Source organism: Neolamprologus multifasciatus, chromosome 7 (assembly GCF_963576455.1).
Source record: "Neolamprologus multifasciatus chromosome 7, fNeoMul1.2, whole genome shotgun sequence".
NCBI lineage: Eukaryota > Metazoa > Chordata > Actinopteri > Cichliformes > Cichlidae > Neolamprologus > Neolamprologus multifasciatus.
The window spans coordinates 10,935,973-10,955,121 of NC_140445.1; the positions used below are offsets into that span (position 1 = coordinate 10,935,973).

General features: G+C 38.3%; 1 long non-coding RNA gene across 1 annotated transcript; it reads right to left on the reverse strand.

The window, feature by feature from the left end:
- Positions 1-12,648: 12,648 nt before the first annotated feature.
- On the reverse strand, positions 12,649-15,750 carry LOC146513800 (uncharacterized). The gene is made up of 3 exons (XR_014875273.1): positions 13,277-15,750; positions 12,981-13,051; positions 12,649-12,853 (listed from the first exon to the last, which is right to left on the reverse strand). It is a non-coding gene; the product is annotated as an uncharacterized LOC146513800 (long non-coding RNA).
- Between the last annotated feature and the right edge of the window lie 3,399 nt (positions 15,751-19,149).

Here is a 19,149-nt window from a genome sequence, read left to right on the forward strand (position 1 = left end):
ACCACTTTACTATGATATCTGAGCACTCAAAGTGCTTTATACAACTTGCGTCATACATACTTATACATACAATACTCTTTTTTCTGTGTGTTTTCTACATAAGTTCTTTCTATCTAACATTTACACACATTCATACGGTGATGAACACATAGGAGAGCAATTTGGGGTTAGTATGTTGCCCAAGGATATTAGACTGGAGCAACCAGGGATTGACCTACTCTGCCTCCTGAGCTACAGCCACCCCTAACATGTACATAAGTATTCAAAGCCTAGGCTCATTGCTAGCACCTTTGGCAGCAATTACAGCAACAAGTATTTTTTGAGTATGATGCTACAAGTTTGGCACACCTAATTTTGGGCAGTTTCTCACATTCTTTTTTGTAGCACTTGTCGAGCAAGCTCCATCAAGTTAGATGGAGAGCACTGGTTTTCAGATTTCTCCTGATATGTTAAATCAGGTTCAAGTCTAGCATCTGGCTTGGCCACTTAAGGACATTCACAGAGTGGTCCCAAAGCCACTCCTTTGTTATCTTGGCTATGTGCTTAGGATCATTGTCCTGTTGGAATATAACCCTTTGCCTTAGTCCAAGCGCTCTGGAGCAAGTTGTATCAAGCATAATGCTATGCATTGCTGCATTCATCTTTTCCCTCATCGTTCCTGCTGCTGAAAAACATTCCCAAGGCATAATGCTGCTGTGCTTGGTTTCCTTCAGGCATGACGTTTGGTTTTCAGGTCAAAGAGTTCAATGTTTGGTTCATCGGACCAGAGAATTTTGTTTCTTATGTCTAAGAGCCTTTCAAGTTCCTTTAGGCAAACTCCAGGCAGGTTGTCGTGTACCTTGTATTTCAGTTCAATTAAATTTTACTTACATAGCACCAAATCACAATAACACTCACCTCAAAGTGCTTTTACTGAGGAGCTACATCATCTATTGATGGATAACGTGAATGTGTTCATTGGGACCCTCAATGCTGCAGAATTTTTTCTGTACCCTTCCCCAGATCTGTGCCTTGATACAAACCTGTCTTGGACATCTACAGGCAATTCTTTGGGCTTCATGGCTTGGTTTGTCCTTTGACATGCACTGTCATCTGATGGACCAGTTTATGCCTTTCCAAATTATGTCAAGTCAACTGAAATTACCAGAGATGGACTCCAATCAAGTTGTAGAAACATCTGACAGATGATTAGTGGAATCAGGATGCACCTGACCAGGAAGCAGAGTTGCAGTCTTACACGCCTCTCTGCAGCTTCTCTCCTCCTGCTACCCCCCCAAAAACCCATCTCCATAGAGACTGTGTCTGCTTCCAAAAAGACAAAAAACAAACTAAAAACCAGCAACAAACAACTTAAACATTTACAAAGAAAGAACAATACAGTATCCACATCTGAACCAAAGAGTAAAACAGTGAAATGTGGATTATTAAATATTAGGTCTCTCTCTTCCAAGTCTCTGTTAGTACATGACTTAATAAATGATCAACAAATTGATTTACTCTGCCTTACAGAAACCTGGTTGCAGCAGGATGATTATGTTAGCTTAAATGAATCAACACCCCCGAGTCATTCTAACTACCAGAAATCTCGAAGCACAGGTCGAGGGGGCGGTGTGGCAGCAATTTTTCACACCAGTCTATTAATTAATGAAAGACCAAGACAGACTTTTAATTCATTTGAAAGCCTGATGCTCAACATTATCCACCCCAGCTGTGAAACTCAGAAACCAGTCTTACTTGTTATCATCTATCGTCCACCTGGGCCTTACACAGAGTTTCTGTCTGATTTCTCAGACTTTATATCTGATTTAGTTCTGAGCTCAGATAAAATAATTATTGTGGGTGATTTTAACATCCATGTAGATGCTAAAAATGACAGCCTCAACATGGCATTTAATCTGTTGTTAGACTCAATTGGTTTCTCTCAAAATGTAAAAGAACCCACCCACCACTTTAATCACACTCTAGATCTGGTTTTAACATATGGCATAGAAACTGAACATTTAACAGTGTTTCCTGAAAACCCTCTCCTGTCTGATCATTTCTTGATAACATTTACATTTACAATAATTGATTACGCAGCAGTGGAGAGTGGACTTTATCAAAGTAGATGTCTTTCTGAAAGCGCTGTAACTAAGTTTAAGAATATAATCCAGCCACTGTTATCATCGTCAATGCCCTGTACCAACACAGAGCAGAGCAGCTATCTGAACGCTACCCCAACAGAGGTCGATTATCTTGTTAATAATTTCACCTCCTCACTACGTACGACTCTGGATACTGTAGCTCCAGTGAAAACTAAGGTCTCTAATCAGAAGTACCTGACCCCGTGGTATAATTCTCAAACACGTACCCTCAAGCAGACGACTCGTAATCTGGAGAGGAAATGGCGTGTCACAAATTTAGAGGATCATCATTTAGCCTGGAGAAATAGTTTGTTGCTTTATAAGAAAGCCCTCCGCAAAGCCAGAACAGCTTACTATTCGTCACTGATTGAAGAAAATAAGAACAACCCCAAGTTTCTCTTCAGCACTGTAGCCAGGCTGACAAAAAGCCAGAGCTCTCTTGAGCCAACCATCCCTTTAACGTTAACTAGTGATGACTTCATGAACTTCTTCACAAATAAAATTTTTATCATTAGAGAAAAAATTACCAATAATCATCCCACAGATGTAATATTATCTACAGCTACTTGTAGTTCCATTGATGTTAAGTTAGACTCTTTTTCTCCAATCGATCTTTCTGAGTTAACGTCAATAATTACTTCCTCCAAACCATCAACGTGTCTTTTAGACCCCATTCCTACAAAACTGCTCAAAGAAGTTCTGCCATTGATTAATTCTTCGATCTTATATATGATCAACCTATCTCTAATAATCGGCTATGTACCACAGGCCTTCAAGGTGGCTGCAGTTAAACCTTTACTCAAAAAGCCATCTCTAGACCCAGCAGTCTTAGCTAATTATAGGCCAATCTCCAACCTTCCTTTCATATCAAAAATCCTTGAAAGAGTAGTTGTCAAACAGCTAACAGATCATCTGCAGAGGAATGGTTTATTTGAAGAGTTTCAGTCAGGTTTCAGAGCTCATCACAGCACAGAAACAGCTTTAGTGAAGGTTACAAATGATCTTCTTATGGCCTCTGACAGTGGACTCATCTCTGTGCTTGTCCTTCTTGACCTTAGTGCAGCATTCGATACTGTTGACCATAATATTCTATTAGAGCGATTAGAACATGCTGTAGGTATTACAGGTATTGCACTGCAGTGGTTTGTATCATATCTATCTAATAGACTCCAATTTGTGCATGTAAATGGAGAGTCCTCTTCACACACTGAGGTTAATTATGGAGTTCCACAGGGTTCAGTGCTAGGACCAATTCTGTTTACATTATACATGCTTCCCCTAGGCAGCATCATTAGAAGACATAGCATACATTTTCACTGCTATGCAGATGACACCCAGCTCTATCTGTCCATGAAGCCAGATAACACACACCAATTAGTTAAACTGCAGGAATGTCTTAAAGACATAAAGACTTGGATGGCCACTAACTTTCTGCTTCTCAACTCAGATAAAACTGAGGTCATTGTACTCGGCGCTGAAAAGCTTAGAAATTTGGTATCTAACCAGATTCTTACTCTGGATGGCATTACCTTGGCCTCCAGTAACACTGTGAGGAACCTTGGAGTCATTTTTGACCAGGATATGTCCTTCAACGCACATATTAAACAAATATGTAAGACTGCGTTCTTCCATTTGCGCAACATCTCTAAAATTAGAAATATCCTGTCTCAGAGTGACGCTGAAAAACTAGTTCATGCATTTATTACTTCCAGGCTGGACTACTGCAATTCATTATTATCAGGATGTCCAAAAAACTCACTGAAAAGCCTTCAGTTAATCCAAAATGCTGCAGCAAGAGTACTGACAGGGACTAGAAAGAGAGAGCATATTTCTCCTGTTTTGGCTTCCCTTCATTGGCTTCCTGTTAAATCCAGAATTGAATTCAAAATCCTGCTCCTCACATACAAGGTCTTAAATAATCAGGCCCCATCTTATCTTAATGACCTTGTAGTACCATATCACCCTATTAGAGCACTTCGCTCTCGCTCTGCAGGCCTACTTGTTGTTCCTAGAGTATTTAAAAGTAGAATGGGAGGGAGAGCCTTCAGTTTTCAGGCCCCTCTTCTGTGGAACCAGCTTCCAGTTTGGATTCGGGAGACAGACACTATCTCTACTTTTAAGATTAGGCTTAAAACTTTCCTTTTTGCTAAAGCATATAGTTAGGGCTGGACCAGGTGACCCTGAATCCTCCCTTAGTTATGCTGCAATAGATGTAGGCTGCCGGGGGATTCCCATGATGCATTGAGTTTTTCCTTTCCAGTCACCTTTCTCACTCACTGTGTATTAACAGACCTCTCTGTATTGAATCGTATCTGTTATTAATCTCTGTCTCTCTTCCACAGCATGTCTTTTATCCTGTCTTCCTTCTCTCATCCCAACCGGTCGCAGCAGATGGCCGCCCCTCCCTGAGCCTGGTTCTGCCGGAGGTTTCTTCCTGTTAAAAGGGAGTTTTTCCTTCCCACTGTCGCCAAAGTGCTTGCTCATAGGGGGTCATATGATTGTTGGGCTTTCTCTGTATCTATGAAGCGCCTTGAGGCGACATTTGTTGTGATTTGGCGCTATATAAATAAAATTGAATTGAATTGAATTGAACCTGAGCTTAATTTTTAGTATCATGGAAAAGGCTGTGAATACTTATGTACATATTAGAATACTTTTTTGGTTTGTTGATTAAATAAACATATTTATTAAATGAAACATATTTATTACATGAGTTTTTAAGCAAACATTTTCACGTTGTCACTATGGCGTAGTGTGTCTAATATTTTAAGGTTACAATTAATTTAATCCATTTTGGAATAACGCTGTGATATGACAAAATGTGGAACAAATGAAGCGCTGTGAATACTTTCTGGATGCACTGTATATAAAAGATACATAGTCATCAGTTTTTGGTTCCTGAAGTCCATTTGTCAAGCTCAAGTTGACTTTTATTGCTCTTGCCATGCTGGTGCTTTGAGAATGGACATGAAGAGCAGTCAGACTGTGAAACTGATACTGCTTATGTTATCACAGGCTTGTCAGTCTCATTATTAGGTATAGTCTGTTTTATCTTCTTTTCTGACTCTGATGGGGGACACTAATTTACGTGAGAATGTTAAAGATGCAACTTTTTTTTCCTTGATGTTCTTTAGTTAGAACATTCCACACTAGATGTCAACTAGCTAGCAAATGTAAGTGTTAACGTTTAACTTTATTATAGAAGTGTTGTAGTTTTATTACAATAAAATAGCCAGAATGATAATTTTATATTGGAAGTAAAAGAATTATATATATATATATAGCAGCAAACCACAACGAAGGTGTAACACTTCAAGGTGTAACTCTTAGTGTGCTTCTGGAAAAATTAAGAATTTGGACTAGGAAATGACTAAAGACCTCACACTTAACAAATTGATAGTTCAGGGTTGTTTCACCAGATATCTTGTGGAAAACATCGGGAACTTCCATCATTCCATTTTCTTTATCCAACTCAGGGTCGCAGTGTGGCTGGAACCTATCCCAGCCACCATAGGGCGATAGGCAGGATACATCCTGGACAGGTTGTCAGTCTGTCACGGGGCTATCAGGAACTTTAAAAAATAAATAAATAAAACAATTGGTATGGGAAAGGGAAATGGAAGTAATTAAAGATTAAGGAAGACATTTAAACAGGATGCAAAACCCATTGAAGAGGTATTACAAAAGATCGTGCTCAAATACTGAAATGAAATGTCACAGATACACATGAAAAACAGGATATTAAGAAGTCACTTAAACAATTAATTCTTATATTATTGAGGATGTGTCTTTTAAGGTCACTTCTGAATAGGCAGTATGTGGAAATGTTCTTCAAGAGGAGAAAACAGGATTGGGCAGTGTTTCTGAGACTACAGCTATTGTTCAAAACTAACTATCCGGTTATTTTTCTGCTGACAGTTTAAAAGATACAAGGCCACTTCTGAGAGTACATTTCCAGTTTGGAAGACCTAGTTAAAATAAAAAAGATAAGAGCTCTTTTACTTTTTGCTTGACATTATAATTAAAGTTGCCTCACTTTAGAATCTGATATTCTTTTTCCAAAATATATTTCATTTCAACAAAATAATTTAGACCACTTCTTGATACAGACAGAAAGACAGGTTACATGCAGGCATCAACACAAGGCTCTTTGAACAAGACCAGTAATGTCATGTGGCTGCAACAATTACAGCAATATTATACTACTACTACTACTACTACTATTACTACTACTACTACTACTACTACTAATAATAATAATAATAATATACACCTCAAGTGTAAATAAATTTGTTTACATTCATGAAACATTGTCAGTTAATGAAGCACCTGTACTTGAATTTATGTATTTCTTTTAATTGAGTCTCTTTAACATTGTATTTGTTGTCTGATGTAAAAGTGCTGTGTTATTTGTTGATGAACAGGCGCAACTCTCACTTCATTTTCTTAAAGACAAACAACTAGATTTAGTTGGAAACAGTTGTATGACTGCCGACACTCTGAGGCAGTCGTACAACTGTTGACTGCCTAAGAGGCCCTGAAGGATTAAAGTGTGTCTCCCTGACACCATATTTGACATTTGACCGCACTCAAAGATAACTGAATCTCACCTTTATTTTACCTAAAACACAATAATATTTTTACCACTGCACCATCATTTACAACACGGAGTATGAATGGCCTGAGATGTACTATGAAAAACTGTGCAGTTTTAAAAATGTATTTCACTTTTTTTCACATTAATTGTACTGTAAATACATGTGTGTTCCACACAGCTCACACTAACTTTAAAAAGGCAGATTGCACTGCAATGTGCCAGGATATGAAACATTTTAGTTGTGACATTCAATGCTGGTCATCCATTTTTTTTTATGGATTTGGTAAATTTGGATCATAAAGAAGTTCTCTCTTCCTGAGGAGACACATGATGTCTTCATACATAATGAAGGGGAAAAAGGCCAGATAGCCACAGACCACGACAGCTCCTCATCTGACTACGCTGTGAAATCTGTTGTCCTCATTTAACATTTCACAAGCAGGAATTGTATTCTTGCCTCATTCCTCACTAAACTTACTAAACTAAGCGTTTCCTCACATGCCTTCCATCCCAAATGCTGATGGTGTCTTTTAATAGAAGGAAGTTTCGAAAAAGATGCTTTGAGCTTCCCTAAAACATCATGTGTTTGCCATGTGATTTGTGTGTATTGCTGACGTAACCATTATGGGTAATATCTGTCATTATAATGTTTTATTTTTTCTGATATTGCTCAGTTTTTGATACCCACAGTTTTTGATATTTCAGAGATATTTCATCCCATTCATCTCTGTTGCAGTGGCGTCTATTTGGACATAGAGTCATTTCTCTTTCTCACTTCTATCTCTAAATGGTATCTGCTTTCACTGTTAGGTCACCTGAATTTCACCATCCACCTAATTCCCCGAGGTTGCTCCTTCATCCCTCTAACCCCAACCTTGATGACATTCTGAAGAGGCAATTTAACCATTTTATTCAGCTGTGTTGGAGTAATGCTGCATCTAAAAGCTGCAGGAAATTAGCTCTTGAGGACTGGAGTTGGGAACCCTTGGTCTATGGTTTCCCCAGCAGATAAACTACCACACCATTACCCAGTACCTTTTTTAAGCCATATGCCCATAATCATATGTTAGCATGTATTCAGTATTTTTGAGAGTTTATAGATTTTCAAATCTCTGCTTTTCCTTTGAAACTAAAAGCTCTGTTTTCATATAGGTAACGCAAGTGGAAGCCCACATGCCCCAGCTTTACACTGGCGCTTTAATGCATCCTCTATTTGTGGATCTGGATGATTTGGATGCTTTGACAGAGAGAGAGATTCACAAATATTTTTAGACATTTGCATGCACAGGAAGCTTTTTTGAAAGTGACAAAGATCATGGTAGAACAACGATCTCAAAACACACAGCCAAAGAAAGTCTCAATTGGTTTCAGAGAAAGAAATTAAAAGTACTAGAACTGCTAAAAGCACTACGCAAAACCAACCACTTCTGTTGCTGAGTTGGCCCCGTTTGTGCTCTCTAAAGCTCAGAGTTTATAGAAGGGGCCAACTGAACCTTCAGGATTTGAATACTGGTTGTCTGGAAGAATGGACCAAAATTACACCTGAGCAATGCATGCAATCAGTTTCTCCATACAGCAAGGGTTGCTTGAAACTGTCATCACCAAAAAAGGTAAATACACTTCAGTAATTGTCCTGAGACACACTCTCTGGGTTGGTAAGTTCAACATATAGACATAAATTCCTTAATACTACCACAGAAAACCCTGCAAACAGGACTCTGGATCATTTTTTGATTCTATTTTGGAGGAGACTCCTTTCCTAGTCCAAGGACAGACCAGTGACATGCAAATCCAAATTGTAGTAAAAGGTAAGGGATCCTTTTGATAACCCACTTATTGCTGTATGCAGTTGCCTGCATCTCTGTGGAAATGGAGTCCTAAAGAAGTAGACACCATTCTGATTTTTAAGTAAATTTTCTGCATGCATTACTGCATAGATACTTCCAAACCCCTGGACACATTTTTTTTCTAATGTTTTGGAAGAATTTTGACATTATACATCTATAGCTGATAACTCTCAGATTGTATAAGTAAAATCTCATATGCTGTGTAAGCTGCTTGAGCCTTCATATGCTACTCTGCCAGATACTTTGCACACCAACCTTCTTCATTTGCCTCTTTTGTATGCCTCATTGTGAGTTTTTTAAAATCATAAATAGAGCGGAGGTATTCTACCAGAGCACTCAAAGCGCTCTTACATCTTGCCTCATTCACCCATTCATACAAGCACTTTTTTCTGCTTTCTTCAGACCGGAGCAGCAAGTGATCAAACAACCTTCCGTAGATAACCTCCGAACCTACAGCCACCCACCAAGGCAACGGCATTCCATCAGGACAAACCTAAAAATGTACATAAATTGAAATGTACCAAAGTAAATTGATCTATCTCTCCTTTTAGCTCCTCATCTGTTCACCTCCATCCTTTATATTGCCTCCATCTTGTGGCCACAGTTGGCAATTGTTGCTGAAAGCTGTGCTTATTTCATACTCATTGAAGGCTGTGGTTCTCTATGTTATATGGGTGTGTCAGCAGCTTTTCTACTGATGATTTAGGTTGAGCTTTCACTCCTTTGAGATCAGTTACAACCTGAGCTTTGTATGGAAACACAGCTAGCACCTACCAATTATAATTATATGGTTTGACTCTAGTCTGCATTACACATATCCTTGGGCAAGATATTAACCCCAAGCTGCTCTTTGATGAATCCATGGAAGTATGAATTTCTGTGAATGTTAGAAAAAAAAGTGCTTGTGTGAATGAGGCAAGTTGTGTAGAGCACTCAGAGTAGAAAAGCACATTTGAGCCAGCCTGTTTACCATTCCATTTTGCTATTTTATGCAAATTTTTCAGTAATACAGTTTTGTTTGTACTGAAGTGTTTTCCAAGTGTTTGATTGCTTCTTTTCCTAAAGAAATGATTAGGGAAAAAAAATCCTCCATCACTTGTCATTGTCAGCAAATAATTTTTGATAATAATAGATATTTATTTAGCTATAGAATGATGTAGAGTACAAATTTAATGTTTAAAATTGATCCAGTTTATCTTGAATTGCTAAATTGTGGAGAATGTTTTTGTTTGTCTGAATCTGCCACTTTTGAGGATTTCTATAAAGTCATTTGTTGTAAATACACTGCCAGTCTTCCTCTTTGTTTTTTTCTGTCTTCCATACTGTCAGAAATTAAACTGATTTCAGCTTTGAAAGCAAAGTTACACACAAGAGCATTAAACTGCTGCAGTGCTTGCCACGCAGACACCAACGTGTGATGCCTGTTTGTGTCCTTAAATTTTAAGCATGCAGGGTGTTAATTTTACATGCAAGGAATTTAACTGTTTGAGAGATATGTGCCTTTGAAATTGAATTATTTTCTGGTGATTGCTTCCCACTATGCCATATTGCTGATTAGAGCTGGGCGATATATCGAGTTTTTAAAAAATATCGATATATTTTTATACGAGATATAAGATGTGACAATATCCTTTATATCGATATAGTCTATGTTACGTTATAACTATACTTGTGGAGCCGCAAGTTTGCCTCTCTTTCATTCACTTTTGTCTTTACGCAACATTACTTGGCCTCGCCCCTCCTTCACTGAACACAACTCCCCCTCCTCCCCCATCGCTTCACCTGCAGGAAGCCACAAGATGGACACGGCAAATCTCCGTTAACGAGTTACTGCGCATCGCCCCGTGCGTGGGGCTGGACGCCGTCAACGTGTTAGCTAGCTAACCACGCTAACGAGCTAACCACGCTAACGCCATGCAGCCCAGAGGCGCTGCACAGCCTAAAATCCTTTCATTTTCTCAAAAGTTGACAGCGCGCCTTATGTATGAATTCTGGTTGTGCTTGATGGCCGCGAACCGATTTTATGTGGTACACAGCGCTCAGCAATCTGTCAAAAAAATGTTTTAGTACGACTTTGGTAAGCTACGGTGCTGCACCGCTTGATGGATTGTCGGAGCATTACGGCTACCGAGGAGCCTCGCGGAGTGATACGTACTGTGCTTCAACGTAATATTACCCTACTGTGTATAAGGACCATAAATGGCACCTGTTAAGAGACGCGGTTATGAAGAGGATTTCAAACTCAATGCTGTCAGTCACGCAGTAGAAGTTGGGAACAGAGCAGCTGTGAAATCTGTCTTTGTTACTATGCTCTGCGTCTTTTAGTTTACATTTTGACTGCCCAATTGTGAGCTTTTTGTTATGCACAAAAACAACATTGTTTTCTTTTATTTATGGAGCATTATTATTTAATAAATGCTCATAATTTATTTTTGAGTAAATTTTATGTACATCTATGCTCTATGTTAATAAAAGTGCCTGTGTGACATCTGGGACACAGCTTTGACTAAGAACTCTTTTTTTGTTCTTACTTTATGGCTTTAAAATAAAATAAAAAAATCGAGATATATATCTTATATCGCAGTCCAGGTAAAAAATATCGAGATATGAATTTTGGGTCATATCGCCCAGCCCTATTGCTGATTCCATCTGACAAATACTTTTCAAATAAAAAAGTATTTTGCATTTCTTTTTACATATAAAATGACAAAATGTTTTTGTGCATAGTTCAACTGTAATTTGATTAGCAATATTTAAATCATGTACACAGCTGTGAGATTAAGGATGACCCCTGTGGTTAAAGGTTAAGAGCACGCACCACATAATTTTGGAAAATAATTTTGGATAGCAATAATATTTGTTTGCTGCATCCAGCCTCATTTCTGTCATGGGCCGATTGGGACAAAATGGTCAAAAATGACTGAGGGTAATTTTCTGTTATCTTGGTTTACTTGCACACAGACAGAAAAGGGAGATGGACAACACAGAAAGTCCTCTCAAAGTGACCACAAGTTTCCACAAAAACAGAAAGCCATGTTGCCTCTGAAAGAGAGAGCATATTTGTTCCCATATTGGAGAAGGTCTGTCAGTGCAACATGAAGAAAGGTTTAATTCTTTAAGTAAGAAGCTAACAAACAGCTTTCTGCTTGTAAACTACAGGAGATATGGTTTATGCCTGTGTTACAGAGTATAGCATGGTGGAAAAGGATGGAGAGAATCCCCCACTAAGCTTTTGGGCTGGCATTACTTTAGATTTTGTTTTGTATTAATTGCATGCTTTGGTGTTTCTTTGTGTTTGATGTGAGGTGTGGGCCACACCCATGTGGGAGTGGAGATTCTACTCTAGTCCAGCTGCCAGCTATTTGGAGTTGAGTACAGGGAACAGCTGATTGGGGAGGATTGGAGCCCTTCTCTATAAAGGGGAGAGGAAACAGGAATTAGGGTTGTCGTTGTTTTTTAGTAGGACACTGGTGTAGCAGGGAAGCCTCGAAGATCCAGGATGAAGTATGCACATTTTAACGGAAAAGATTTTTAACCTGGCCTGGTTTTGCTTTTAAAATAATCTGAGGATGTTGGAGGGAGGACTCATTTTTATTGGGATGTGAGTGGATGTGCTGGGAGGCAGGAAAACAAACACTGGACTGGAGACTCTCTGTGCCCCTGACAAGGAAACTGGACCAGTTTTGGGGAAGTTCCAGCTCCCAGGATGTGATGTGGAGACCCAGCCTCGAACGAAGTCAGGCCTGAAAAGGTGGGTGGCAAGCCTTTTTGAGGAAGATGCAGGATTGATACGTTTTGGCTGCTTGTTCTTCCAAGTGACCACCTTTCCCCTGTTTGTAACCAGGCTAACAACCCTGACCGCGGTGGCTTTGGGCCTTGGATTCCAGGCCAGAGTTGTGTCTTCAGCCAGTAGTTTCACCCGGAGAAAGAACAAATAAATCTTGTGTAACCCATTGCAGTGTGCGTGTGGTGGTTTGTTACTGGTCAATATTAGAGCTACTACTTTCTTGTACGGAGGCCATTTTGGGCCTTATGTAACACCTCCATCGTACATATCTATAGGTAGGACGTTCTGATGGGCAAATCACACTTAAAAACATGCCTCCAGCACACATTTGTCTAATGTTGACACAGAATACAAGGAGAAATGGAGGAGGAAAGACGGCTGTTTTTATTAGAAGTTGTTACATGTTTTCCTCACATTTTTTGTATTTATATTCTCGGTTGCTCTCCTTATATTTTGCACATTCAAAATGTGCCCATCTTTGGCAAGAATCACACTGCACCTGGAAAGGAAAAATAAATAGCTCATGTTATGTTTGGTAAATACTATTAGATACCATTTTAAACATGATTAGCAAGTAATGATACTAAGACTTATGTGGGTGTTGTTGTTTTGTTTTGTTTTTTTACCATTTGAATCATGCTGCGATCAGCGCCAGCATCTAACATAGTGCAAACAATGCAGTAGTCCTCAGCGTTCCCTGAAACGCATACATGGCCTTTTAATTAAACATTATTTATTGAATAATTAAAAAATAATAGTACATTTTTTCCACAAACACTTCATGGATTTTTTTTAAATTAGAATTTAAGAAAGGTCTTATCAGAAAGTGTTTGAAAAGTACTATTTGTACTGTGCTGTTTGAAAAGCACTATTTAAATTGGAAGTACACACTCTAACGTGATAAGGACATTACTGGACTTACCTCAATGTTCAAGTAGGGTCCAAGCTATCTGCATTCGCTCCAGCACAACTGCTTCCGTAGTGGTTAACACCTCACTGACCTCTTCAAAAGCAAGGTAGTGTTCTGCAAACTGTGAGATTTATAATAATTATAATATAAAGTCTTAATTATAGCTAACAATAAATGGAATTATTTGAATAAGGGTTACCTTTAACAGTAAAATGCCGCAACTGCTGGAATCCTGTTGCTTGTTGTGTTGCATAGTCTGTAACTGCCACTCCACGGTGTCTTCATGCCCTCTCATCCTCAGAAAATTCCTAGTTGAAAAAAGTTTATAATGAAACAAGAAATGTTTTATCTAAGAATAATACCTCCGTATCATACATACCTCCATTTGCGCAGAATTTTCCTGTCATGAACACCTTCATTCCCCAAGTGGTCTATGAGCAATATTTTTTGAGCAGAAATGTTGACAATCTAAAAAGAAAAAAAGTAAATAAATTAAAAATTAAAATAGTTTTTGCCACTGAAAACCTATTTAAAAATAACACTTTGAGCAAGAAACTGCTTCACAACAAATTACGCTAATTAATAACTAAATGAACACATACCACAAGAATCCAGTGTCTACCAAAGTTTACAGGGCACAGCCACATGTCTTCAACTGGGAACTTCATGTGTGGGATTGGAAGTTTAGAATAATTTCAATTTACTTAGGTACCATTCGTCTCACGGTGTTTCCAAATATAGTCTTCTTTAAAGGAACTGAACTCTGTCCTCAGAAATAGAAAGGAGTCAACTTTTTGGACCACTTCTGAACTTCCAACTTACCCTGGTTAGGGATCTGAACTGCCCAGAAAACAACGAGCTTGCAACTACTGAACAGAGCAGGTGTGCAGCATTCTGTATAAGTATACAAAAATGTTATAGAACAGTAAATACATTTTTTGTATTTCAAAATAAGTGGGCAAAGGACATTTCTTACTTACCTTTTGTAACGGTTCTGGGTCTGTTCGACCCAGCATTTTGAGTTCTGATGTTTTGGTTTATTTTTGAATGATTGTTTTGTTTTTTTGGGTGCTATGATGATGATTATTATTATTATTAGAGTTCCATGTTTCTGTTTTATTCGTGTTTCAAGATTTGTGTCTCATGCCTCTCAGTGTCGAGTCTGCGTCTTTGTGTGATGGTTTCTTGTTTCCTGTTTTATTGTGAAAGTCCGTGTCTTATGTGAGTGTTTTACCTCCCTTGTCTCATCTCGTTAATTACTCCCAGCTGTGTCCCCCACCTGTGTGTGTTCTCCCTGCTGTCTGCATGAAAATATCTTAAAAGTGTATTTTGTGACCCAGAAAGAGTAATATTTCAAACTCCGCCACTCTGTGTTCCTCCGCCACTGCCTCGTTTGAGTTTGGGACAAAATGGATTCTGGGATATTGCATTTCGTCATTTCGAGCTGGTTGGTGACCAAAACGGACAATCAGATTTTTTTGCATCCAAGTCTGTGATTGGCTGGTTTTGTGGCACAAATATAACGGTGTACAGAAAGAGTTGAGCGCACACAGGCAGAAATGTTGAGAGCGCAAGCAACACATTGTGAGCAAGCGCAAATGCAAAAACTGAGCGAGAGGGGCTGCTATTGTGTGTGTGTATGGATAATAGCAAACACTGAAATACATTTTTTGCACGCAGCAATGAATTTTGTTCACTCAAATTTAGCTTTTCTTCGCTCAAAATGAATTTCTCCTAAAAAATGCAACACTTGCAAATGCAAATTTTATTTATTTTTTCTTCCTTTCTTGCTCAGGGTGTAAAATGTGAAACTTAATGGATTGAAAAGAAAAATGATGGCGCCCTTGTAGTTCACACAAGTGGTGATGATTCAGGGTTTTAATTTGTAAGGTTTGAATTTTGAGCCATCATAAATTTAAAAACAGGAAAGTATAATATTTAACATGTTAAGTCAAAGCTAATATAGCTGCTCATATATAGCTACTTATAATTTGAAGAGCTGCCTACACCAATGAGTAGACTTCCCAGAATGGAAACAGCACTCTTTGTGTGGTTTGAGAAAACAGTCAAGTTGTTAACTATGACTGAGAAGAATCCGCCTGTGTAAGGCAGCAGGCTGCCTTCCTAGAATTTGGATATCCCCCGTGCGCTCGTCTCTGCATTATGTGCATTACCTCTCTTGGAAAATTAAAACCACAGCAGCTTTTTATAGTTTTTTTTCATTCACTATCAGCTTACACCAAAAGTCTTCCTGAAAATTATGAAGGCCTAAACATGTATCAAAGGGACTCACTGTGGATTTCTATGGGGCAAACGTACTTAAACCAGCCACTGTGACCATTGAGGCAGAGCAGAATGAATGATACTGATGGGAACTATGAGGGTTTGTAGTTAAATTCCTGCTCTTACAGGATCAGTGAGTGTCTGTTTAAAGATTATTAACATACTTTTACATCATTATGGAACACCAGCATTTCTGCAGAGGACAGAACTAGGGGTGGGTTTTTATAATCGATTTATCGATTAAAATCGATTCTGGCTTGGATTACGTAAAATCGATTCATTAAAATCCTGAATCGATTTTTTAATATAAATTTATTTTGCCCGAAATGCCAGAATCTCAGGTGAAATCTCACAAAACTTCAACAACCACCAAACAGCTAAAACAGTAAATGAGAGCAGGAACACGGATTCTGCACAAAGACTTAAACACACAGCGCAGCCCGCGGATCAGAATCAGATGTCGAATTTCTCACGGTCGGGGCTGAAAGCCGACAGCCCGCTGATTCTGATCTGTCGGCGGGTCCGCGCTTTGTGTTCACGCCCTTTATGCGCTGATTGTAAAGCTGTTAGTTTGATGTCTCTCCAAACAATATTGACCGAACCAGCAGCAAAAGAAGATCCAAACTACACTTCACATAAACATCGTCATGTATTCACTCTTACTTTTACTGTTTTGCTTCTACCATGATGCACAGCTCTCTCTCCCCCCCTCTCTCTCTGTATGGTTTTCTGCATTATTCGCTTGCTTGTTACGCACAAGTCTACCTTTGTTTACAGCGCTATCGGCCGACTTTTTTTTTCTTTCCGTTTTATATACTTCCGAAAAGAAAACCTAATTTCTGCCGTTCAATGCTGAACAAATTTAAACTTTTTAAAATTATGCAAAATGCAAAATGCTTAGCCGTGTCTCTAATAAAACCGCTGTAACTTCAGAGGTAATGTTCATATGTTGATTAATGGTTTTCTTTCGTTTTTGATGTACTGCAGAATATTTTTATAAAATCCCAGGCCAGGAAAAATCACCTTCATGTGTTTCTGTGTTTTATCTTCAGCTACTTTGACACAAAGGCATCTGCTGTGACGCTCACACCTTTGATAAAGTCTTGCGTGTGTCAGCTTCCTTTTTATAGATACAAAAATATGTAAATGTACTAATCTGAATTATAATATTTCTGACTGTCAAAATTTCCCATATTCAAATCGAAGTGAATCGAATCGAATTAAATCGAATCGTGGATCGAATCGATTCTGGACCTTGTGAATCGGAATTGAATCGATTCTAGAAATCAGTGACGATACCCAGCCCTAGACAGAACCACCTACTTTAATCTACCATGATACTCTGTGTTATGTTGTCATGACAATATGAAGTCAAATAAATACAAATATACAACATGCACATTTGAAGGAGGACAAGAAGACAGCCAACTGGAAGAGCTTAGCTTTTGAAGCAGGAAAACTTTTCTGGATTTCTTTTAATTTAACTGGAAATTTTGCGAATACAAGTCAAGGAGGAAACAAGGAGGCAAGTTGGATTATATCTGAGGACAGGACGCATGAAGGAGAAGCATGAGGAGAGAGGAAACAGCAGAGCGATGGTGCAGAGCTAATCGTGGATCAAGTCGAAGAAGCAAGCATCAAAACTGTGAGTAAACATAACACATAAAGACTTAAAAATGACTGTGCTGATTAAGGAAACATTAAATTTGGTTAGTTTGGGGTCTGCAGCTTCAGGTTTGTGGGTTCAGTTGGTCTCAAAATTGAGGAAAGAAGAAAAATGTTTCTTTCGAAAGGTTGTTGGAGGATTCTTACTGTAAGAAATATCTGGGTGTGCATCTGCTTTTATTTTATTTTTTTTTAATAGTTGCATTTTATTTAGTCACATTGGAAAGGGAAAATTGGAGGATCAGGACAATAATGTGGCCAAATTTACTGTTTCCTTAATCAGAACAATAATTTTGATCTGAACTAGAAAATTTGAAATGGGTTATTTTCTTTCTTCTCTACTGATCACTGTGTTAAAGGTTGAGTTACTTGTTAGTCTACATTTATGTTAATGGTACTTTAAAAAATGCAGTTTATTTGTAATTTTGTAGAAAAAGGCTCTGCACCTGTGGAAGAAAATAGGTATCCACACCCCCAAAATCACTGTGGATCAGAGTAGCTAAGCCCTGGTTAACTGCAATTATATAACAGGAGATTAAAAATAATGAATGATTGAAAGAAACAAAGATTGCTTTAGGGTTTGAAGATATGACTTTCTTATTGAACGAGACAAAAACTAATCTATGTGTGACACTGAAAAAAAGAAAGAAAGCTTCAAAGATCTGGAGGTCTGACTGTTGTTATACAAATGTGCAAACTTGTTTTAATGACATTAGAAAGAAAAATGGGATGTTTAAAAAGGTAATATATAAAATAGATTTTTATATTACTTGAAAAAAATTATGTTGGTTAGCGCTGCTGTACTTGGAAAACTGCTGGGTCACTAGTAAACTGAGACTTAATGTGATAAAATGAGGAAAGGTAATATAATCTACACACTCGCTATTATTGTTGTAATCCATACACCAGTTAATGTCATATGAAACATCATTCATAATTGGTGATCAATGCAAGTTTTAAGCAATAATATTTATTTGCATTCCATACTAATTTAAAAAATATAAAAAAGAAAAAAATTCCCTTTTAAAAGGAAGAAACCTCCGGCAGAACCAGGCTCAGGGAGGGGCGGCCATCTGCCACCACCGGCTGGGCATGAGGCAGGAGGTGGTATGCAGTCTGTTGATGTCTGTATTCAAATTGATTTGGATCACTTGGAAACTCGGCTGAGAAACTACAAAAACATTACCTGGTACCAAGTACTACCACTAGAGGAGGGCGATATGACCAAAAATATTTATCACGATATACATTTGAAAATTTGCGATAACGATATAACTGACACTAGACAAAATACTTTACAACTCCACAACTTTATAGTGCAAAAAAAATCTATGTATTTTCACTTAAACAAGCAGCTGTTTTTTATGTGCATTAAATTTATATAAAAATTTAACAGTGCAAAATTTCTTGCTGACAGTTTAACCAAAAGGTATTTCCAGTGGAAATTGGCCGACATATCCTCAGCATAACCATGTATAATATCCACAAAACTTAAAAGACGTTGTACACACACAATACGATAGTATTATGTTGAAGCACAGTACGTATCACTCCGCGAGGCTCCTGCCTACGATAGCCGTAATGCTCCGACAATCCATCAAGCGGTGCGGCTTATTAGCTTAGCAAAGTCGTACTAAAACATCTGACAGATTTTCGAGCGCCGTGTACCACATAAAATCGTTTCGAGGTCAGTAAACACAACCAGAATTTATACATAAGGCACACAGGATTATAAGGGGCACTGTCGATTTTCAGAAAAATCAAAGGATTGATTTTAAGTGTGCCGTATTTTCCAAAAAACACGGTAATAACGACGGCCCGCTAGCATGCGCTACCAAAAATAGTGCTTTGTTGTGTATCTGACGGACGAAAGCTAAACCAGTTCCACACTGAAGTTGCAGCATTTTTACAAACCAATTCTGGTTCATCCGTTTCAT